At 49.2% G+C, this 24,963-nt stretch overlaps 1 protein-coding gene across 18 annotated transcripts in view; it reads right to left on the reverse strand.

The window, feature by feature from the left end:
* Positions 1 to 24,963, reverse strand: part of MAP4 (microtubule associated protein 4) — a 177,952-nt gene that overhangs the window by 143,948 nt on the left and 9,041 nt on the right. The window lies entirely within an intron of this gene.

The raw sequence follows: 24,963 nt of genomic DNA on the forward strand, positions 1-24,963 counted from the left end.
TCCATTTCCATCCCCCGGCACACCCTTTTTATCTCACTTAGGCTATCAAAAAACAGGTAATGCCTGGTATGCATACTGTCCCATCGAGTTTGCTATCCTATAATATCCAGTTTGCCATCCTATAATATCCAGTTTCTCATCCTGCAGTTGTAGTTCTTGTTCCTCAACTCTCCCGGTTCCCAAACTCCTTGCACTTTTATAACCAAACGGCTGTTCCGAATTCATCCACGACACGCGTGGGGTCTGTTGTCTCCTCCCTGAATTCCCTGCATCTCATCGCTACTCCGGGTGACTTCTGTTTCATTCCACCTGAGACCTCACCAAGTTCTCTCCATCTATAATACAACACCTCCGGCATTCTGAGGAGTCCCAAAAGCACGGGCATATTTCAGGGCAAACATTAACAATTCATCTCTGCTTTTATAACCGTGGAGGTTTCATGCTTTAAGCAGCGACTCCTTGTCCCCGCTAGTCTCCGGTGGCCGTCCTGAGGATGGAACAAACTGCTGGCTCTCCTTGGACTGAGACACACGCGCACAGCTCAGCGTGGGCAGAGCCCAAAAGAGATTTGAGGCAGAGGCAGGGAAGCAATTACCATCCATCCTCCTCAAAACGTTACCATGAGCAGAGACCCTCGCGTTCCGGTGACTTTCTCGAGAGGATCACAGAATGGTTTGGGTTGGAAAAGACCTTCAAGATCATCGAGTCCAACCATTGATCCAGCCCTGCTAAGGCTGCCACCAGATCATGGCCCCAAGTATGACATCTACTTGGCTTTTAAACCTCTCCAGGGATGGGGACTCCACCACCTCCCTCGGGACCCTCTTCCAATGCTTGACAACCCTTCCATAAAGAAATTCCTCCTAATATCCAACTGAAATCTCCCCTGGTGCGTCTTGAGGTCATTTCTGTAGGAACATCGCTTGTCTCAATCTGCATTGGTGTCGCTGTGTGGCCAAAGAGAGAGCTCCAAAGAGCAAACCCCATGTTACGTTGGGTTTAACGCTCTTACTCCAGCTGAATGGAATGCGCTTAGGTGCAATTCAGTTTGCAGCACGAAGAATGCGTCATTCCTCATATCCGAGGAAACCAAACAATCTTCCAGCAGCTGAAGGGGCTACAAGAAAGCTGGGAAGGGACATTTTATAAGAGCATGGAGTGACAGGATGAGGGGGAATGGCTTTAAATTGAAAAGGGAAAGATTCAGACTAGACATAAGGAGGAATTTCTTCCCCGTGAGGGTGAAAAAAGTGGTGGCTGCCCCATCCCTGGAGGTGTTGAAGGCCACGTTGGATGGGGTTTGGAGCAACCGGATCCAGTGGGAGGTATCCCTGCCCACGGCAGGGGTTTGGAACTGGATGATCATTAAGGTCCCTTCCAACCCAAACTATTCTATGATTCTATGATTTCCAAATCTTACGACAAACAGCTTCCTTTAAACATCTGCCCCTCCGAAATCTGCAGTGGACACGGAGCTCCCTGGCTAAAGGGCCGAGCAGGGCAGCGCGCGGCGTGGCTCCAGCATTCCCCATCCAAAGCAGTATCACATTGTTGGATCCCACAGGTTAAAACACAAAAGCCTGTGAACCCTGAGCTATATACGCATGGTGGCCACGACATCCAGAGACTACAGCATCTCAGGCTTCCATCCCAGGCTTCTCCTAGGAGAATAACGCTAGCAGCAGGCTTACAACAACGCCCTGACACAAGGAAAGTCACCTTTACAGCCCCAAGGTCCTATCTTGGCTCTTTGGTCGCAACTGAACTCACCAGGATGCCAAAATAGGAATTTATTCTAGAACATATGGTGGATTTTTTTTCCTCTGCGGCAACCGTTGCCAAATATTTAATGGGTTTTCGTTAAGCATCAAATCCCTGTTCTCACAGTGGCGTGAGGCAGCTCAGGGAAAGCCGACAGGCTTTGAAAGAGACTGCGTTTAGATTTGATTCCAGGTTTTTGGGCAGAGCATCTCCCGGGAGAGAAGAAAAGTGCTGAAGTTGTTCTAATAATTGAAAGAGTCTTCAAAACACCAGCCCGAGTTCCACCGAACTCTCTAATGGGCTCAGGAAACATTCATGAGCAGCAAGAGCGACTGTCGCAGGAGTCACGCAACTCTTCCTGCTTGTAGAAGCAGCTCCTACTTCCCAGCTGGAGGTGGCACATGGAAAAATAAAGGTCTTCGACTGTAAAGCAAGCAGATACAGTTTGGAAATCCTCATATTTAATCCTTATTAAAGCGGACAGTCCCTAACAAAGTGTCTTCTGTAACGATTCAGGGTGACAAAGGTAAAAGCCAGCAGGGCTCATGCAATCAGACAGTAAATAAGCAGCTGCCCAAGTGGAGCTGTTTTTGTAGCACAGTGGATTTCCGCGTGTCAAAAGCGATTTGACTAAAGAAACAACTTGCGATGATTCTGGAAAGTTGGAAGAGTGACTCAGACTGCCAAATTACCACCGTCAAGGACCAACCAAGGACCTTCGGGAATCATCCCGAACAGCCAGACAGAGCAGCAATCGCTCACTAATGGGGCAGTGGCCATTGGCCTCTGATCAGTGAGCGTACGGGGACACGGGGAGCGAGCAGCTCGCTGCCCTACAGACAGAGAACACACGATGGGAGGCTGCAAACACTCGCAGGAGACCCTTTAACCCTTTAACACAAGTGATGTCTGACTATTACAGAATCACAGACTCACCAGGTTGGAAAGGACCCACCGGATCATCGAGTCCAACCATTCCTAACACTCCTTAAACCACGTCCCTCAGCACTTCATCCACCCGTTCCTTAAACACCTCCAGGGAAGGCGACTCGACCACCTCCCTGGGCAGCTGTTCCAGTGCCCAATGACTCTTACTGTGATGAATTTTTTTCTGATATCCAACCTGACCCTCCCCTGGAGGAGCTCCAGGCCACTCCCTCTTGTCCTGTCCTCTGTCACTTGGGAGAAGAGCCCAACATCCTCCTCTCCACAACCTCCTTTTAGGTAGTTGTAGAGAGTAATAAGGTCTCCCCTCAGCCTCCTCTTCTCCAGGCTAAACAACCCCAGGGCCCTCAGCCGCTCCTCGTCAGACTTGTTCTCCAGCTCCTCACCAGCTTCGTTGCTCTTCTCTGGACACGCTCCAGAGCCTCAACATCCTTCTTGTGGTGAGGGGCCCAGAACTGAACACAGTATTCGAGGTGCGGTCTCACCAGTGCCGAGTACAGAGGGAGAATAACCTCCCTGGACCTGCTGGTGACCCCATTTCTGATACAAGCCAAGATGCCGTTGGCCTTCTTGGCCACCTGGGCACACTGCTGGCTCATATTCAGTCGGTTGTCAACCAGCACCCCCAGGTCCTTCTCTTCCGTGCAGCTCTCCAGCCACTCTTCCCCCAGTCTGTAGCACTGCACAGGGTTGTTGTGCCCCAAGTGCAGGACCCGGCATTTGGTCTTGTTAAACCTCATGCCATCGGCCTCGGCCCAGTGGTGATGGAGCTGTTGGAACGGGTCCAGAGGAGGCTCCAAGGATGATGCGAGGGCTGGAGCACCTCCCATCCGAGGACAGGCTGAGAGAGTTGGGGTTGTTCAGGAGAAGAGAAGGCTCCCAGGAGACCTTAGAGGGACCTTCCAGTACCTGAAGGGGCTCCAAGAAAGCTGGAGAGGGGCTGTTCCCAAAGGCGTGTGGGGATGGGATGAGGGGCAATGGGGATAAACTGGAGAGGGGCAGATTTAGACTGGACATAAGGATGAATTTCTTCCCAATGAGGGTGGTGAGGCCCTGGCCCAGGTTGCCCAGGGAAGTCGTGGCTGCCCCATCCCTGGAGGTGTCCAAGGCCACGTTGGATGAGCCTTGGGCAGCCTGATCCAGTGGGAGGTGTCCCTGCCCATCGCAGGGGGTTGGAACCGGATGGGCTTTGAGGTCCCTTCCAATCCAAACTATTCTATGATTCTAAATGAGCTAAAATTAGCTATCACCGTTGCATTCCCAACAGCACGTCCTGGTTCTGGTGTGGAAAGCAGGTCCAATTGGGATTCGGAGCATGCAAATGGAAGGAGAACAGTGATTTCTGTCCAGTTCCTCCCATGGACACTGATGCATAACAAAAACTGTCTTTCACATTCAAGTTTAATCCTCTTCTGAAATATTTATTTTTGGAACAACTCGTTGAACAGGAAGCCTCCAGCCCAGCCAAATTACAGCTAAAAATAAAGGCATTAAGAATTCAGGGATTCTTTCTACCATTACATCTAATCAATACAGTTCCGCCATGACTCCCGTCAGACGCTTTAGCTGTCAAAGCACAAGCCCACGCTCGGACAGCCGCACGCAGCATCCTGCCAATTTTTTTGGATGGCGTAGACCAGAGACAGGTATTTTTAACGATTTGATGTGTTTGGCAGACTCCTAAAGTAAAGATGCAGCTGCAGACCCATCAGAAAAAAGGGGCTGCAAGGACCTGTGTCAAGCCTTGCACTGTGAAATAGTAACACACATCAGTTCAAGGGTGACTGAAGGTGCTCCAGTGGCTGTTCTGCCTCTCCTGGGGCTGAACACCACCCATCACTTGAGGAGGATAAAGAAAGCAGCTTTCATCACTCAAATTTCCCATCCAGGCTGCTAAACCGATGGTGCTTTGTGCAGTCACCAAGGCTGCTTCCTCACTAGGACATCCAGTGTCAGCACTGACGAGGAAAGGGCTACGTTTCCACTTGCAAAGCCTCATTCTTCAAAGCAGAGGGACTACACGCAAAGGGCTGGGTATCTACTGATGCGTCAAATCATCAAATCAGAGAATAGTTTGGGTTGGAAGGGACCTCAAAGCCCATCCAGTTCCACCCCCTGCCATGGGCAGGGACACCCTCCCATTGGATCAGGTTGCTCCAAGCCCCATCCAACCTGGCCTGGAACACCTCCAGGGATGGGGCAGCCACCACGTCCCTGGGCAACCTGTTCCAGGGCCTCCCCACCCTCACAGCAAAACATTTCTCCCTAAGATCTCATCTTGATCTCCACTCTTTCAGCTTCAAACCGTCCCCCTCATCCTTTCCCTGCCCTCCCCGATCCAGAGCCCCTCCCCAGCTTTCCTGGAGCTCCTTTCAGTCCTGGAAGCTGCTCTAAGGTCTCCTTGGAGACTTCTCTTCTCCAGGCCGAGCAACCCCAACTCTCTCAGCCTGTCCTCACATGGGAGGTTCTCCAGCCCTCGGATCATCATCGAGGCCATTGCAGAACCAAAGTCCTCACTCCAGGACTTTCCATCTGTGTGAACACCTCCTAAATGTGTAGTTTACAGCCTCTTCCATGCTGGAAAGCGCCTGAGGGCAGCGGCGCCGAGAGGTGCCATCCAGTCACTGCCAGGACACGCTCCAGCCAAGGTTCATAGAATCATAGAATCATTAAGGTTGAAAAAGACCTCTAAGCTCAACCAGTCCAACCATCAGCCCAACATCACTGTGCCCACTAAACCATGTCCCCAAGTGTCATAGCCACACGCTTTTTGACACCTCCCACTGGCTCAGGCTGCCCAAGGCCAATCCAACGTGGCCTTCAACCCCTCCAAGGATGGGGCAGCCACAGCTTCTCTGGGCAACCTGGGCCAGGGCCTCACCACCCTCGTGGGGAAGAAGTTCATCCTTATGTCCAGTCTAACTCTGCCCCTCTCCAGTTTATACCCACTGCCCCTCGTCCTGTAACTCCAAGTCCCTCCCCAGTTTTCTTGTAGCCCCTTTCAGCACTCTCCTCGAAGCCTTCTCTTCTCCAGGCTGAACAACCCCAACTCTCTCAGCCTGTCCTCGGATGGGAGGTGCTCCAGAACAGAAGGAGTAAGGCAAGGAGGAAAGGGGGAATAAACAACACACATCCCCCTAACACTGCTCCTGAAGTGCTAGAAATAAATGTGCTTTTTTGTTTCCTTTGTGTGAAATCTGCTACCGAAGATAGAGGATGCCTTCAGGACATTCCATCTCCCTTCCCTGGGATCCGTTACTGCTGCACAGGTTTGCCTTCCAGTGCCGCGATGTCTCCGTTACAGAAACCAGAGACAGAGCCGAGCGGAATGGCTCTAAAGAGTACCAACAGCAGGAGCGGTGTCGGAAGAGCCAGATAAGACCTGATTAAAAACATCTAATGCTCCTCATTAGTCACAGGTGAACAAACGCATCCCCAGGGCAAACCACACACAAACCAATCCGAAAAACAGAGGAGAGGAGGAAAACAGCAGCTCCTTAGTGTGCAAGAGCCCCTGTCCAAGGGTAAATGGAAACGGAATTCCTTATCTCCAATACCACCGCATGCCAAAATTCCATGTCATCTACACTGAATTAAAACACAACAGAACGTGATTTTGCTTTTACGTTTTCTATATCGATTTTGTAAGGAGATGGAGCTGTTGGAATGGGTCCAGAGGAGGCTCCAAGGACGATGCGAGGGCTGGAGAACCTCCCATCTGAGAACAGGCTGTTGGGGTTGTTCAGCCTGGAGAAGAGAAGGCTCTAAGGACACCTTAGAGTGACCTTCTGGTACCTGAAGGGGCTCCAAGAAAGTTGGAGAGGGGTTATTCCCAAAGACTTGGAGTGAGAGGACGAGGGGCAATGGGGATAAACTGGAAAGGGGCAGAGTTAGACTGGACATAAGGAGGAATTTCTTCCCTGTGAGAGTGGTGAGGCCCTGGCACAGGTTACCCAGGGAAGCTGTGGCTGCCCCATCCCTGGAGGTGTTGAAGGCCACGTTGGATGGGCCTTGGGCAGCCTGAGCCAGTGGGAGGTGTCCCTGCCCATGGCAGGGGTTGGAACTGGATGATCTTGAAGGTCCCTTCCAACCCAAACTATTCTCTGATTCTATGATTCCTGCACCGAGATGGCTGGAGAACGGCTCCTCAGACCAGCTCTGGATCTTCTGGAATCTCCTACCAAAAGATGTGGAAGGTAGCATCTGGTGTGTAAGATCATCCTTACTGATCCTTAGTGGAGAGCGCTTGTCAACAGGACTCCACCACCACCCTGGGCAGCCTCTGCCAGTGCCCAAGAACCCTTTCAGTGAAGAAACTTCACCTAACATCTAAGCTAAATCTCCCCTAGCGCCTCTTGGGGCCATTTCCCCTTGTCCTGTCACTGGCTACCAGGGAGAAAAGACCAGCACCCACCTTCCCACAACCTCCTTTCCAGGAGCTGCAGAGAGCAATTAGGTCTCTCCTCTTCATCAGACTAAACAGTCCCAGTTCCTCAACCACCTCTCATAATCCTTGTTCTCCAGCCCCTTCCTCAGCTCCGTTCCCTTCTCCGGATGTTCTCCAGTCCCTCAAAGTCTCTCTTGGAATGAGGGGCCCAAAACTGAAACCAGGGTTCAAGGTGTGTCCTCACCAGCGCCGAGTGCAGGGGGACGATTCCTTCCCTGCTTCTGTGGCCATCCCAGGGCTGATCCAAGCCAGGATGGTGGTGGTGGCCTTTTTGGCCACCTGGGCCACTCCTGGCTCATGTTCAGCTGACTATCAATCAACACCCCCAGGTCCTTCTCCTCCAGGCAGCTTTCCAGCCTCTCCTCTCCAAGCCTGAAGCTGCACAGGGTTGTTATGACCCAAGTGAAGGACCCAGCACTTGGTCTTCTCGAACCTCACGCTTGTTGTAGTGAAAACACACTCCACCCAACTGCAATGAGCACTGGAAGACAACCCTGGTAGTGGGTTTATGGTTTTTACGTTGCAGGGTTGGGTTTGGCATTTCTTTTTCAAGCTACAAAGCCTTCCCAGGAGTCACAGCTATTCAGTGGCACCGAATACTTTATGCTTTACCTGATATCAAACCATTTCTGTCTAGAGTAATGGGCATCCTCCAACAGAAGAGTTAACGACCACCAAAATCATTACAGACACTAAATATAAAGTGTTAAAACCAATTAAAACCAGTCTGAATATACCTATATTCCAGAAGCTTTCGGAGGACCTGCTGCTCAAAAGCTTTACGTGGAAAAGACCGGTTTCACTGCAATTAAACAGTGTCCCAAGATACCAAATGGAGAACTCAATCCTGATTATACATTGACTTTATCAGGACTTCATCAAGATCTCAGCTGTGCATAAGTCACCTTATGGTGGAACATCCCACATTCTCCCTGTTACTCCAGGAGGAGCCTCAAAGCACTGTTTCAGCTCCCCTGAGGTGAGCGACGCGGCCGGGCTGGCACCGTGGGTTAGGTGGAGCCAAGAATTTAGGGCAGCTCTGAGTGATCTCTTTACAGAGACCAAACCTTCACCCCTCACAAAGAAGGACTCGGGCAGTAAAAGGGCAAGGGGAACAAAAGAACACAAATGCTCTCCCGTAATTTATCATCCAATACCAATATTTAAGACTTGCAGCTAAAATCAGAGCAAGTAAGAGTAGATTTGTTTCCTAAGGTGTAAGCAGAACGCGATACCCACACCTGCTGAAAGGGAAGAAGGGGAGATAAAGGTCAGAGAGGTGTAGCCAGAGATGGTTGAGATCATTAACACGTAGCTATTTGCCATTTATCTTGCATATCGCATTTCCAAGGCATAAAGAAGCCCATCTCACACAAGCTTTTAGAGTTTTCCATACATCGTAACACTTTGAGGTGACGTGAAAAAGAGAGTTCTGCCACAAAGGAAGGTTTAGTCTCTTCCGAAGAGAAGCAGACCTTGATGCTCCGCCTGGAACAGAGTCTTACAAGCAGCAGTTGAGGGATCTGAGGTTGTTTAGCTGGAGAAGAGGAGGCTGAGGAGAGACTCTATTGCTCTCTACAACTATCTGGAAGGAGGTTGTAGCGAGGTGAGTGTTGGTCTCTTCTCCCAAGTGACAGGGGACAGGACAAGAGGGAATGGCCTTAAGTTGCGTTTGGGGAAATTCAGATTGGACATCAGGAAAAATTTCTTCACAGAAAGGGTTCTCAAGCACTGGCAGAGGCTGCCCAGGGAGGTGGTGGAATCCCCATCCCTGGAGGCGTTTAAAAGGTGGGGAGATGGCGTGCTGAGGGATATGATTTAGTAGTGGACAGGTATGGTTGACATTCTCAAAGGTCATTTCCAATCTAATGATTCTATGAAAGTCAACCTGGAAGAGGCAGTTTCCCTCTTTTACAAGCAGGATGAAAACCCCAACAGCCAGAACCCCTAGCAGAAATGGCAGCAGAGCACCCCAGTGTGTGACCATTCATCCAACATTGACCCTATCCTGCCCTACGACACCACGATGCATCATCAAACGGGACTGTTTAATTGGTTTTTAACCTATTAGTAGCTCTGCCCACAGCAGAACCTGCCAGAGGTGTGGAGGACACGAGCCTCATGCACTTCTTGTGCTGCATTTTTACATCACGCTGTTCAATCACCTCCAGCCCTCGAGGTGTTGAAGATCAGCCTGGATGGGCCTTGGGCACCCTGATCTAGTGGCAGGGGGGTTGGATCTATATGATCTTTAAGGTCCCTTTCAACCCAAGCTATTCCATGATTCCAAATCACCTCTATGAGGTGAGAAAGTTGGGGTTGTTCAGCCTGGAGAAAAGTCTGAGAAGACTTTAGAGTATCTTCCAGTACTTGAAAGGGGCTCCAGGAAAGCTGGAGAGGTGCTCTGGATCGGGAAGTGCAGGGACAGGACAAGGGGAATGGTTTGAAGCTGAAAGAGGGGAGATTTAGATGAAATCTTGCAGAGAAATGTTCTCCTGTGAGAGAGGGGAGCAAGAAATTGGAAAAGGAGGAAGATTTAGATTGGATATTAGGAAGAAATTCTTCACGATGAGGATAGTGGGCCCCTGGAACAGGTTGCTCAGAGAAGTGGTGGCTGCCCTACCCCTGGAGGTCTTGAAGGCCACGTTGGATGCAGCTTTGAGGAACCTGATCTAGTTGGAGGTGTCAGGGGGTTGGAACTGGATGGGCTTTGAGGTCCCTTCCAACCCAAACCATCCCATGATTGTAAATAAAAAGTGAGATGGAAAAGAACAGCAGTAAAAAAGCGAGAGGCTCAGCACCTTGGAAGATTCCTTTCCCACAGATCGTTTTCTTCTGAAGGCAGAGAAGCAGTGTTAAGTTTGTCAGCATTATCACAAGGATACCCGAAACAAAGGGAGCGTGGCGAGATATTTGTTCCGTGCTTATCACGGAAAGCGATAGCTGCTCTGTAGCCGGAGCAAGGTCAGCAGCAGTTTCCCATCCAGACTGAATACTCGATTGTGATGAAAAGTTGAACTAGGGCGCAGACTCACCGCCTTCGAAACCACAAGAGTGTCTTCAGAAATCAAATCTACATTGATAAATGTTTCACTGCAGCCGAAAAGAATTCTCTGGTGCAAATGCTTCAGACCTACCGACGAAAAGAGTTTCCAGCACCGCACCTAATCCACCCCATTTCTCTTTCTCACAGCTATTGGAATGGATCACAGAACCATAGAATCATTAGGCTGTAAAAGACCTTCGAGATAATCAAGTCCAACCGTACCTGTCCACTGCTAAACCAGATTCCTGAGCACCTCATTTACCCACTTTTTAAACCTCTCCAGAGATGGGGACTCCACCACCTGCCTGGGCAGCCTCTGCCAGTCCCTGAGAACCCTTTCCGTGAAGAAATTTTTCCTGATGTCCCATCTAAACTTCCTCTTGTCCCATCACTTGGGAGAAGAGACCAACAGCCACCTCTCTACACCCTCCTGTCAGGTTGTTGTAGGGAGCAATAAGGTCTCCCCTCAGCCTTGTCTTCTCCAGGCTAAACCACCCCAGGTCCCTCAGCTGCTCCTCATAACTCCTGTTCTCCAGCCCCCTCACCAGTTTCGTTGCTCTTCTCTGGTAGCGCTCCATCTCCTCAATGTCTTTCGTATAGTGAGGGGCCCAAAACTGAACCCAGAAATTGTGGTGTGGCCTCACCAGTGGAGAGGACAAGGCAGGAATCACTTCCCTGGTCCTGCTGGCCACGCTGTCTCTGTTACAAGCCAAAACACTGCTGGCCTTCTTGGCCACTGGGGACACTCCATGCCAGCTGGTGGAAGAACCCACTCACACACTCCACATGGCGACTGCTCAATGTAGCAGGGCCTCAGCTGACCAGCGAAACGATCCCAAGACCTGCTGCAGTGCCCAAAACGTGGGTTTCTAATAACAATCCTTCCCTCCTTCACACCGGGGACTCCAGTCTGGTGCCCAGTCTTGCTCAGGCAAGTAACTGGGGTGATGGTTCCAGCACAGCCAAGATTGCACCGCAACCAGAAGGAGCTGCAGCCCCAACTGCTCATTCTTAGAGCGATCTTCCAGTACATGAAGGGGCTCCAAGAAAGCTGGGGAGAGACTGTTTACACAGGCCTGGAGTGAAAGGACGAGGTGGAACGGGTATAAATTGGAGGGGGGCAGAGTTAGACTGGACATAAGGAGGAATTTCTTCCCCATGAGAGTGGTGAGGAACAGGTTATCCAGGGAAGTTGTGATTACCCCATCCCTGGAGGTGTTGAAGGCCACGTTGGATGGGCCTTGGGCAGCCTGAGCCAGCGGGAGGTGTCCCTGCCCATGGCAGGAGATTGGAACTAGATGATCTTTAAGGTCCCTTCCAACTCAAACTATGATTCCTGCGCCGAGATGGTTGGAGAACAGCTCCTCGGACCAGCTCACCCCACTAAACACAGCAGGAAGACTTATCAGTTCAACGCATGGGTTCGATCACGTTGCATTTAATCTGAACTTACAACTTTTCAGCTCAGACTCATTAAGGAAAACACGTGGCTGTTCCTACATCCACCCACAGTCTCGCTTGTGTCCCAGATGAACCACATCACAGCCCAGTTCTGCTCCCAGCCATGAAACCTGCTCAGATCCAGCCAAGATCCGGTCAGGAACGCAGACGTGTCCACTCACCCTGCCCGCACCGAAGCCAACGGTGTTTCATGGCGCAGCTGCTGTTGGAACGCGTGTAGGAGTCACTCGAGAACTGGATGTGTTTCCAGTTGGAGTTTTGGTTTTAATACCTATTTTAAGCTGTTTCAGTGCTTCGCTGTCTGCTGTTCCAAAAAGTGAACAGCAATGCCACACCTACGGATTCTGCTCCCAAATATCACCCTCCCCGCTACTGCCATAGAGCGAGGAGGTGGGAATACACGGAAATACGCCGGCAGCCACCACCAAACAGCTCTGCTCCCAGTGTTTAAGGGTTGCTAAGTCAGCAACAAGTAGGTGAAATGTTAGTCACTCCTGCTGCCTTCCAATCTGGAAGCAGTTGAGACTCTAAAATCACTAATTAATTCTTCTATAATTTTTAAGACAAATGCAAAGTATCACCTCGTATGTAATTCTGTTATTTTTACAGTTCTCACCATTTCATTAATTAACAGAAAGAAAAAAGTCAGGTTTGAGCTTGAGAAGAACCCAAATATTCAGGCTCGCCAACAGAGATGCTGCACTTGAAACTGGAACCAGCACGGGGCTCCCAGTGCATCCAAGAACAACAAATCACAGAATCACAGGATCAAAAAATAGTTTAGATTGGAAGGAACCTTAAAGATCATCCAGTTCCAACCTCTTGCCATGGGCAGGGACACCTCCCACTGGATCAGGCTGCCCAAGGCCCATCCAACGTGGCCTTCAACACCTCCAGGGATGGGGCAGCCACAGCTTCCCTGCGCAACCTGGGCCAGTGTCACCACTCTCGTTGTGAAGAAATTGCTCCTTATATCTAGTCCAAATCTGCCCCTCTCCAGTTTTCACAGCCCAAAAGAAGTGGTACTGTGGAAATCTCATGAGGTTCAACCAGGCCAAGGGCAAGGTCCTACATCTGGGTCAGGGCAATCCCTGATTTCAGTACCCGATGGGGGATGATGGGATTGAGAGCAGCACTGAGAAGGACTTGAGGCGCTGGGGAGGAGAAGCTCGACAGGAGCCACAACGTGTGCTCCCAGCCCAGAAACCACCCGTGTCCTGGGCTGCATCCAGAGCAGCGTGGCCAGCAGGGACGGAGGGGATTCTGACCCTCTGCTCCTCTCCGGGGAGACCTCAGCTGGAGGATTGGGGCCAGTTCTGGAATCCTCAACAGAAGAAGGAGATGGAGCTGTTGGAACAGGTCCAGAGGAGGCTCCAATGATGATGCGAGGGCTGGAGCACCTCCTGTCCGAGGATAGGCTGAGAGAGTTGGGGTTGTTCAGCCTGGAGATAAGAAGGCTCCCAGGAGACCTCAGAGTGACCTTCCAGTACCTGATGGGGCTCCAAGAAAGCTGGAGAGGGGCTGTTCCCAAAGGCGTGTGGGGATGGGACGAGGGGCAATGTGGATAAACTGGAGAGGGGCAGATTTAGACTGGACATGAGGAGGAATTTCTTCCCCTGAGAGTGGTGAGGCCCTGGCACAGGTTGCCCAGAGAAGCTGTGGCTGCCCCATCCCTGGAGGTGTCCAAGGCCACGTTGGATGGGCCTTGGGCAGCCTGAGCCAGTGAGAGGTGTCCTTGCCTATCACAGCAGAGTTGGAACTGCATGGTCTTTAAGGTCCCTTCCAATCCAAACTATTCTATGATTCTGTGATTTAGCAGTGGACACATCAAGGTTTACTCCAAGTATGGCTTCACAGCCGCTACCAGAATCACTGAATGGTTTTGCTGCATAAGCCTCTGACAAAGCTAATCTAATGTTGGATAAATGCTCTCACCCAGTTAAGAGACGCCTTCACTTCTTGCTCTGGCAAGACAGAAAGTCACTGCAAAATAACAGCTGAGTGAATTTAATACATAAGGTGAATCATAGAACAGGTTGGGTTGGAATATTGATTCACTGTGCTAAGCTTTAAAATAAATAACTTAGAACTACAGACCCAGGGATCACTGTGCTATCATTTTAAATTTAAATCCTTCACTGAGAGTCTTAAACCCAACGCGACTGCCGGAAAGTTAAGTACATCCAGCTCACAGGAAAGAGTTCTTGATCAGCACAGGGTGAAGTCCATCCAGTACCTGAAGGGGCTTCAAGAAAGCCGGGGAGGGGTTGTTCCCAAAGGCTTGGAATGACAGGACAAGAGGCAATGGGGATAAACTGGAGAGGGGCAGAGTTAGACTGGACGTAAGGAGGAATTTCTTCCCCATGAGAGCGGTGAGGCCCTGGCACAGGTTGCCCAGAGAAGCTGTGGATGGCCCATCCGTGGAGGTGTTCAAGGCCAGGTTGGATGGGCCTTGGGCAGCCTGAGCCAATGGGAGGTGTCCGTACTCATGGCACGGGGTTGGAACTGGATGATCTTTAAGGTCCCTTCCAATTCAAACTATTCTATGATTCTGAGTTCTCGTCCCTAACTGAAATAAAAGGCTCCACAGATGGCATCTCCAACCTCCTGCACACCATGACTACGGCCAAACGTACACTCGGCCACCGTGGCTGCAGCCGAACACATGCTTGGCTCCCTCCGAGCCGAGCAAAGAGCTTACACCACAGCCAGCCGCTGCGGCATACTCTTGTTTCAGCACATAGTTAGAGCGTTGAACAGTGACCGGCCTTCTCTGGGCCCATTCCAACAGCTCCATCTCCTTCCCATGCCGAGAACTCCAGAGGAAGTCCTCATTATGAACGGTTAGATCACAGAAATCAAGAAAACTCGAAATCCTGTAGTATTTAGGAACCAAACGAAACTTCAATGATATTCCATGTAGCAATAATTCCGCAGCTCTCTAGTAAGGAACCGACTGTCTGTGCCCAACTCACTTTCCAGAAGGCAACACAGATGCTTCATAAAGTTTCACCTCGTGGTTTGTTTGTTTCTTCTTTCATCCCAACCTCTGCTGCCTGCAGTTCCTGGCCCTCGGCAGCTTTTCAGCTTTACTGAGACGGAGGGAATGAATGAGTCACTTCATTAACCTAAAGCTTGCACAAAAGGAACGTGAAAGGAAGGGACCGCCTTTCATCAGAGCGAAAATCTTGAACACACTGAACTTCCCTTTGATAAAATATATACTAAAGGAAAAAGTAAACTAAAAGAAGTCATTTAGTACAAATTAGCTAAGAGAGAACGATTCACGGGCAATTTTCAGGCTAATAAACTTAAGATTTGAGTTGACTCCTTAAAACGCACCGTACGTCTCCGCTTAGCAGATGAAAATGGTCCCCTCTGTATGCACCCTCCTCTTTTGGTTTTATGCTCCTGCAAAGCATAACACAAAGCATTTCATCCAGCACTCGCGGCTCCTGTACTTTGGAAGACTGAAAGCAAAACTCCCAGAAGAGATAAGCAGAGACATGGGAGGGATTAGCACGACCCGCAGACTACAAGCGCGATAAACTGTGCCGAGAGGCCAAAGGTAACGGCAGGACCCAAAGATAATCGTTATTTATTCGGAGATAGAAACTTTTGAGCTGATTTCCCAACACCGCAGCCCTTACCTGTTTACAGACTACAAGGGAAAGGTGTTGTCTGCGGCAGCAGGGCAGGTGAGGAGGCCCTGAAGATGCTGTGTGATGGATCTGAACACCACACAGACTTTCATATTCCGGTTGCGGCGCAAAAGCTGTGGATCCACGCTTAAGGTTCCAGTCCAGGAGGAGGCAACCCACACTTAATCCTCACCCAAGCACAGAAAAGGAGACAATGGGCGAAGAACAAACCAGAACAGATGTCACTGCACAAATCCACAGAGATGAGCTTTTCTTCTTGTCTGTTGTAGCACTTCTCACATGGATTTTCCCCCATGTGCTATGGGATGGAGACGGTGGTACGGCCTTGCCGACGCCCAAAATACACCAAAACCATTCACAGTGACAGGACAAGGGGGAATGGGTATAAACTGGAGAGGGGCAGAGTTAGACTGGACATAAGGAGGAATTTCTTCCCCATGAGGGTGGTGAGGCCCTGGAAGAGGTTGCCCAGAGAAGCTGTGGCTGCCCATCCCTGGAGGTGTTGAAGGCCACGTTGGATGGACCTTGGATCACCCTGAGCCAGTGGGAGGTGCCCCTGCCCATGGCAGAGGGGTTGGAACTGGATGATCTTTAAGTTCCCTTCCAACCCAAACTATTCTATGATTCTATGACCAACTTCCCGCTGCTCCTGCTGCTCCTGCTAAATTATTTGCTTTCATCCCCCGCAATACATTCCATTTATTTGAAAAACAAAATAGAATCATAGAATAGTTTCACCCTCACGGTGAAGAAATTCCTCCTTATGTCCAGTCTAAATCTGCCCCTCTCCAGTTTATACCCATCGCTCCTTGTTCTGTCACTCCAAGCCTTTGGGAACAGCCCCTCCCCAGCTTTCCTGGAGCCCCTTCAGGTACTGGAAGGTCACTATAATATCATTTAAGGATAAATGCAGGTCCTCCAAGTCAATGGTGCAGTTCCCTTTCTTTAAAGGTATGGGTTAAAAACTGTGCAGAGGACACTACCGAAGGTGATCTGTGTACGACAGACACGTATTCAACAGCAGAGCCTGCCTCCGTTTCACTTGTCTTCTGGAGGTTTGTTTATCAATCCGTGTTTACATTTTATTCCTCCATTTATAAACTGTGAAGCTTCTTTTAAGTTTAGAAAGATGCCGGGGTTACAGTCGTTCAACCAGGATGTTCTAATGCATTCCAACTTGGATTCACTGTTCTCGTTGCATTACCCCCTCCACATCCACAAAATCAGTTCAGGAATCATAGAATCACAGAATCACAAGGTCGGAAAAGATCTCTTAGATCATTGAGTTCAACCATACTCAGCTCAGCACAATGTTTAAGTACTAGAACTGAAAAAATAACTCTTACTGACACTTTGACGAGACATTAAGGAAACATAACTGGTCTTGATTCGCCCGGTTCCCCTCAGGCATTCAATAAATTGACAGCTATAATTAAGAAAATGAGTAAAAAGTGAAATTACTGAATACCCACAAATGCCTCCTGTAAAAATACATAAAAAGAATGTATTTTAATCTTAATTCTGTACAGATTTCAGGAGCAGGATTTGCGCTATGTAATTTCCTGTTCAGTTCACGGTCAACCATTTGATTACATCAGCACCTCAAAATGATATTGGAGGTGAAGCTTGCCAGGGAATTTCATTTGGGAAACGTAACGGGCGCAGTCAGCATATTTGGCTGCTGAAAAATACGGCTACGGATAAATTGCATATGAGAGAAAATAAACATAGGCCAGATCGAAGGAAGAAAGTTTAATTTTGATCAGACTTGGGCATTTTCAGTGTTTCTACAGGCAAATCACAGGTTCAAAGCAGTTGAGGGCCCTTTTGGAAAGCAACCTGGGGAAAACCAGGCATTGCTATACGCTGCCTCGTTCAATGGGAGAGCATCTCGTCGGAGGGATCCTGGGTAAACACAGGGAATCTGGTCCTGGCAAGCTACACCATACAAAGAGGAGTTCTGGAATGATCAACGGGCATGGCCTGTGAGCACAGGACAGAGAATTGCTTTAATTTGGCAATTAACCACACTGAGACCATCTCTCTCAGACAACCTGTGCTCTTCCCACTCCGCAAACACCATGTCTTTAATAGAAGGTGATCTCATGAGGTTCAACCACCAGGCCAAGGGCAAGGTCTTACACCTGGGTCGGGGTCATCCCCGGTTTCAGTACACAATGGGGGATGATGGGATGGAGAGCAGCCCTGAGGAGAAGGACTTGGGGTGCTGGGGAGGAGAAGCTCAACAGGAGCCACAACGTGCGCTCCCAGCCCAGAAACCACCCGTGTCCTGGGCTGCATCCAGAGCAGCGTGGCCAGCAGGGACGGAGGGGATTCTGACCCTCTGCTCCTCTCCGGGAAGACCTCAGCTGGAGGATTGGGGCCAGTTCTGGAATCCTCAACAGAAGGAGGAGATGGAGCTGTTGGAATGGGTCCAGAGGAGGCTCCAAGGATGATGTGCGGGCTGGAGCACCTCCCATCCGAGGACAGGCTGAGAGAGTTGGGGTTGTTCAGCCTGGAGATAAGAAGGCTCCAGGGAGACCTTAGAGCGACCTTCCAGTATCTGAAGGGGCTCCAAGAAAGCTGGAGAGGGGCTGTTCCCAAAGGCTTGGAGTGAGAGGGGCAATGGGGATAACTTGGAGAGGGGCAGATTTAGACTGGACGTAAGGGAAAATTTCTTGACCATGAGGGTGGGGAGGCTTTGGCCCAGGTTGTCCAGGGAAGTCGTGGCTGCCCCATCCGTGGAGGTGTTGAAGGCCACGTTGGATGGGCCTTGGGCACCCTGATCTACTGGGAGGTGTCCTTGCCCATGGCAGTGGGGTTGGAACTGGCTGATCTCTAAGGTCCCTTCCAACCCAAACTATTCTATGATTCTATGAAAAAGAAGGATTTTAGGAGGGACACCCAGGGATGGGCTCAGTTAATGATTCCAGAAAGGCTGGCCAACATGTTCAGGCTTTAAAGACCGTAATTCTCAGCCTGGGCTCCACACATGGGTTTACGGCACTTCCAGAAATCAGGACGTCCCTTTTCACTGCTAGACAGGAAAAAATTAATCTGTGGGAAGAACATACAGTCATTTCGGAGTGCCCCGAGTACTGGAGCTTACAGCACACCTGAGCTCTGCCAAAAAGATGGACACACTGACCTCAGGCTGTACCCCACGGGTTATAAATGTTACCTACAGTACAACATCGTGTTTTCATGTATGCAATCTGAATGGAATCGTGGCCCAAGAGAAGTAAATCCCCCCCATTTGTTTCTTGTTGGCAATGTGTCAGCCACATTTCAAAGCTCAGCGCCGCGGCAGAGGTTACTGAGGAAGCAGGAGCAGAACACAGAGAACCAGGAGCTAAATTAATCGTCGTCTCACTCGCTCCCTCCCGCCCGCATTCCTCCTTTGCGGCAAGGACAGACACAAACTGATACAAACCAGGAGGACAGCACGAGTGAAAACAAAGCAAAAACATGAGCAAGAAGATAAAAAATTATCTCACTACACAATAAAATATGACTACGTGGTATTTATCAATCTTAAAGTTCCTTAAAAGAAAGCCACACAAAAAAAAACCACGAATATTCCAGTTTAAACCCATCCTAACCCCCGAAAGAGCAGGGGGTCACAGCTCAGAGCGTGGCATGTACGCAGCACTGAACGTGAACTCCTCTGTCTGAGAGTGGACTGTGAAGGCTCAGCCAATTTTACAGCTCCTGCTGGGATCCAGCCCGCTTCCCTGCGAGTTTGTACTCCTGCCTCCCAACGATGCCATTGGGCAGAGATGAGCTGTTCCGGGAATGTCAGTAACTGCCCTCCTAACAGCATGGCAAAGTTTTGACTCCTGGGTAATTCTCTGCAAGACTGCCAGGAAAATGGGAACAGAGAACAGAATCACAGAATCACCAGGTTGGAAAGGACCCATTGGATCATCGAGTCCAACCATTCCTAACACTCCCTTAAACCATGTCCCTCAGCACTTCATCCACCCGTTCCTTAAACACCTCCAGGGAAGGCGACTCGACCCCCTCCCTGGGCAGCTGTTCCAGTACCCAATGACTCTTTCTGTGAAAAATTTTTTTCTGATATCCAACCTGAATCTCCCCTGGCGGAGCTTGAGGCCATTCCCCCTTGTCCTGTCCTCTGTCACTTGGGAGAAAAGCCCAGCTCCCTCCTCTCCACAACCTCCTTTTAGGTAGTTGTAGAGAGTAATAAGGTCTCCCCTCAGCCTCCTCTTCTCCAGGCTAAACAACCCCAGCTCTCTCAGCCGCTCCTCGTCAGACTTGTTCTCCAGCCCCTCACCAGCTTCGTTGCTCTTCTAAGAGCACAGGCGGAAGAAAGGAATTCCCTGGTCAGGCACTACTTGGGGAGGGAAAACCCACCCAACCACACACACAGATTAAAGAACAGCCTACATCTGTGTCTTCAAGTTAAAAAAAGTTCCAAGAGAATCATAGAATCATAGAAACATAGAACAGTTTGGGTTGGAAGGGACCTTAAAGATCATCCAGTCCCACCCCCTGCCATGGGCAGGGACACCTCCCACTGGATCAGGCGCCCAAGGCCCATCCAACCTGGCCTTCAACACCTCCACGGATGGGGCAGCCACAATGTGTCTGGGCAACCTGTGCCAGGGTCTCACCACTCTCATGGGGAAGAAATTCCTCCTTATGTCCAGTCTAAATCTGCCCCTCTCCAGTTTATAACCATTGCCCCATGTCCTGTCCCCACAAGCCTTTGTGAACAGTCCCTCCTCAGCTTTCCTGGAGTCCTTTCACGTACTAGACGGTCACTCTAAGGTCTCCTTGGAGCCTTCTCTTCTCCAGGCTGAACAACCCCAACTCTCTCAGCCTGTCCTCGGATAGGAGGTGCTCCAGCCCTCAGATCACCTTAGTTTGAGAGGTTCAAACCTGGAGACACGTCGTTCTTAACAACACTGCAGCTGATTGAGGAGAGTAAACATAGTTTGGAAAGAGTTAAGTTTTTCAGGAGGAACCCTGGCTGTGCCCTGTATGACACCGTCCTTAATGTAACCTCCCTTCCGCAGCTCTGACCTTGTCACTCCCTTACTTAAGTCCTCACATCTATTCCTCTCACTTTCCAAAGAGAATTCAAGTCACTAACACACTCCTGAACGTGTTTTCTACTCTCTGGGCTAACAGTCAGTTACCAAAATAACTTTTCCATTCTCCCGGTGTCAGTTTTGGACCATTTCCTACTCTCATTATATAACCACGGACCTCTGCTTTAAAAGGGAATCGCACTTTATCACAGGAAGTCAATCCCCCAGGGAAAACAACATCAAGGAGTCTACAGTGTGGTTAAATAAGGCAGAGCATCAGACGATGCCAACCAGAGTTAGGATTTTTAGCAGCGCTGTATTAAATTACGTGCTCCAACCAACCCCATAAACAGCCTTTTTAAGAGGCTTTTTGAAGCGAAAAAGAAAACCACCCCGTATTCAATTCATTCAGATGGATGCAAACAGGATTTGGTGGGCACCGAACAAGAATAACAGAGGAAAACAGCAGCAGAGGTCAGATGGGAGTTCAGCCGATACAGATGCAAAGGAGGGAAGTGGAGAAGGGAGCGTAGCAGGAGGAGGGCAGAGAAAAACCCGCAGCACAAACACAGCTCCTGGTAATTAAGAAAACCACACAAATCAATGGTTTAGAAGCAAATGCCTTTGTCAAATGTGTAAGGTTTAATGTATAAAGTGGGTATCTGCTGCGAGCTGACAAATTCAGTGTTTCTTAATCCACGTATCACATCTCTTTTATCAATCCATCACTACCTGATTGCACCTCTAGGAGATTCCGCCCGCAGAGGAGCACTGGGAACCACAAACTAGATCAAAAAAGGAAACCCTAGCCAAAGTATCATCCCCAGCAACAACCAAGATTGGATGAAGAGGAGTCATGTTTAGAGCCCGGGACATGCCCACAGGGCGAGCCTTTCACAACACCAGCAATTAACTGGGGATTCAGCAAGTTAAAAATCCAAGCTGAAGAACACCAAGCCTGGAATTGCAAAGAGTTCCTTTATATTCCTCAGCTCTTTCAAATTCATATTTTTTTCATTTATTCATTCTAGAAGAGAGAAATCTCAGAAAAGCTGCGAGCAAAGGGACATAAAACATCAAAATAAAGTACAGTACGATGAGTTAAGAAGTTCTTATCATTTTAAGAGCAAGATGATGGCAACTGGCAACAAAATAACAGTTGATTAATTGTTTTAAACACCATTAACATCCACAGGTCTTGAGTGAACATACAGCTTATTGGACAAACCTTCCTTTCAGCAACCAGACAACCTCCACAAAACTCTTCTAGATTAAGACTGTCCAGTTCTGAAATCCGCAGCAGAAGGAGATGGAACTGTTGGAAAAGGTCCGGAGGAGGCTACAAGGATGATGCGAGGGCTGGAGCACCTCCCATGCGAGGACAGGCTGAGAGAGTTGGGGTTGTTCAGCCTGGAGAAGAGAAGGCTCCAAGGAGACCTCAGAGTGACCTTTCAGTACCTGAAGGGGCTCCAAGAAAGCTGGAGAGGGGCTGTTCCCAAAGGCTTGGAGTGATAAGACAAGAGACAATGGGGATAAACTGCAGAGGGGGAGGTTTAGACTGGACATGAGGAGGAAATTCTTCCCCATAAGAGTGGTGAGGCCCTGGAACAGGTTGCCCAGGGAAATTGTGGTTGCCCCATCCCTGGAGGTGTTGAAGGCCACGTTGGATGGGCTTTGGGCACCTGATCCAGTGGGAGATGTCCCTGCCCACGGCAGGGGGTTGGAACTGGATGATCTTTAAGGTCCCTTCCAACCCAAACCATTCTATGATTCTAAGGTGTGAACTATTATTCCTAGGAAAACCCACAGTACTTTTAAGGGGGAATACAAACCTAAAAATGCCTGTTTAAGGCAAATCACAGATGTCTCCTTAAAAGTGAATCCTCAAGCCAAAAATAGTTCAGGCTAAAAGCAAATAAGCTAGAGTTACATCAAATCAGTGCTAAAGCAGATATACATCCCTATAAATCCAGTCATTCACCAATTACACCAATGCAAGCCACTAAGAGGGTCATTCCAGGACAAATATGTAATCCCCAATGTGACACTTGATCCTATTGCCCTACATGCTCTGGCCAAATCCCAATGCAAAAATAAAGTACATTTTACTTAAAAGACCAGTTAAAAAGAAATCCAGTCCTCATATCGAGGTGGATACAGCCTTTAATTCTCATGTTGTAAGCGCTTAAATAGGTTAAAATGCAGCCCAAGAAAAAACATCCATGCTTTACTCAAGAAGATATCTTGAAAAAAGCAAGATTCCATACATCGTAGCTCCATGTGTAAATGTAAATTTGGAACATAAAATACAGCTGGAGCCACTCACAGCATCCTCCAGCGTTCCCAGCATGGTGGTGTCACAGTGGTACCACCTGATGAACATACTGGGTGATGAGCATTCCAGCACAATACCCCAAAGCGTTTAAAGCGAGATTTAAACCTCGGCAGCGATCGCTGGTTCTACAGACACTCCTGCGGCGATGGCCCATCGTTTTGTCCGGCCGTGCCAGTGGAGGTGGAACCGACTTACACTGAGCTGCATTCCTCAAGCCTTCGCAGGAGTGCAGACACTCCAACCACGAGTAGCGACTGCTGCCCTGACCAAACATTCCCTGCGGGATCTCAAGATCATTGTAAAGGTTTCCTTTTACAACCCACATCTCTTTCCAGAGGTTTCTCTCTGCCTTCTCAGGGATAAAAGGAAACATTAGCATATATGAAGTTACAATCAAAGGAATACTTCTGAAGCTGAGCATCCATAACTTCAGTTATGACCTGTTAATAGATTCCTAACAAATATATTTAAATTATCAGTGCATATTTAAACCACTCTGAAAATATTTACATAAAAAAAGCTCCTGCTAAGCAAGAAGTCAGAGTCATCCACCTCTTGACATCCAGAACCCTTTTCCTAATTGCTTTGATTCATGACCAAAAAGAAAAGCGATTCACTCCTACCACAAAAATCAAAAGGAAGGAAGAGCCAGTGACTCAGCTCTTTGTCTCATCCTTTGCCTCTCATGTCCGCAGGGCCTAATTCGAAGCCTCTGCCGGAGCTGGATGTGGATTTTTTTTGTCTTTGCTCTTCCACAGTTGTTAAGTTTCCAGTTACTTTCACTACTATTAAACCAGTTATCTGTGAACAGCAGAAATTCTGTTCTGAGGTTCCTTCAGGGCAGTGCAGACAAACTTAGAGCCATCTTCAAAAGGAGCACTATTAGCAAAACTGCAAAAGAGAAATGGGATATATATACACACACACACCAAAAAACCCCACATACACAAAAAAAGAACCAAGAGCAGGACTGGAAAGGGATGAGAGGAGAAAAACCCAGGCAGCAACAACCAACAGGAGAGTTTCAAACTCAAGTTCACATGTTTCTTGTTAACACCATTTCTGTCGAAGAGAAGGGGAATCCTGGGGCAGACAGCAAGGCAAGGATTTAGCTCTTGCAACTCCTACGAGTAGTGGTAACCATTACACCTAAAAACACCTCCTGTAAGCTGTTGTTTGCCAGGGGGTTTCCCTCCATCTGTCTAACAGCATTTCAGACCTAGCAGCAATGCCGGGTCCTGCACTTGGGGCACAACAACCCTATGCAGCGCTACAGACTGGGGGAAGAGTGGCTGGAGAGCTGCATGGAGGAGAAGGACCTGGGGGTAATGGTTGACAACTGACTGACCATGAGCCAGCAGTGTGCCCAGGGGGCCAAGAAGGCCAACGGCATCTTGGCTTGGATCAGAAATGGGGTCACCAGCAGGTCCAGGGAGGGGATTCTCCCTCTGTACTCGGCACTGGTGATACCGCACCTCGAGTACTGTGTTCAGTTCTGGACCCCTCACCACAAGAAGGATGTTGAGGCTCTGGAGCGTGTCCAGAGAAGAGCAACGAAGCTGGTGAGGGGCTGGAGAACAAGTCTGACGAGGAGCGGCTGAGAGAGCTGGGGTTGTTTAGCCTGGAGAAGAGGAGGCTGAGGGGAGACCTTATTACTCTCTACAACTACCTAAAAGGAGGTTGTGGAGAGGAGGGAGCTGGGCTCTTCTCCCAAGTGACAGAGGACAGGACAAGAGGGAATGGCCTGAAGCTCCGTCAGGAGAGGTTCAGGTTGGATATCAGAAAAAAATTCTTCACAGTAAGAGTCATCGGCACTGGAACAGCTGCCCAGGGAGGTGGTCGAGTCGCCTTCCCTGGAGCTGTTTAAGGAACGGGTGGATGAAGTGCTGAGGGACATGGTTTAGGGAGTGTTAGGAATGGTTGGACTTGATGATCCAATGGGTCCTTTCCAACCTTGTGATTCTGTGATTCTGTGATTTCACAGGATTACCCAAGAGTCAATCTAGCCATCCTTACTCCACAGAACAGAGCACCTGAGAACTTCCTCACCATCTTCAGTCATTGTCAGGAACGCCCACCAGAGCAGGTGGACCTTTGGCCTAACCTCCAAACAGCCTTTTAGTCTTTACATCTCTGAAACCCAGTCAAAGTCAACCTACCAAGAGCTAGAAGCTTAGAAATGCATGGCACTTTCCACAAGGGATTAAAGGAAAACTGTCCCTAAAGCACAACTTTCAGATTTCCATTAA

The sequence above is a fragment of the Cuculus canorus genome, chromosome 2, assembly GCF_017976375.1.
Source record: "Cuculus canorus isolate bCucCan1 chromosome 2, bCucCan1.pri, whole genome shotgun sequence".
Taxonomy (NCBI): domain Eukaryota; kingdom Metazoa; phylum Chordata; class Aves; order Cuculiformes; family Cuculidae; genus Cuculus; species Cuculus canorus.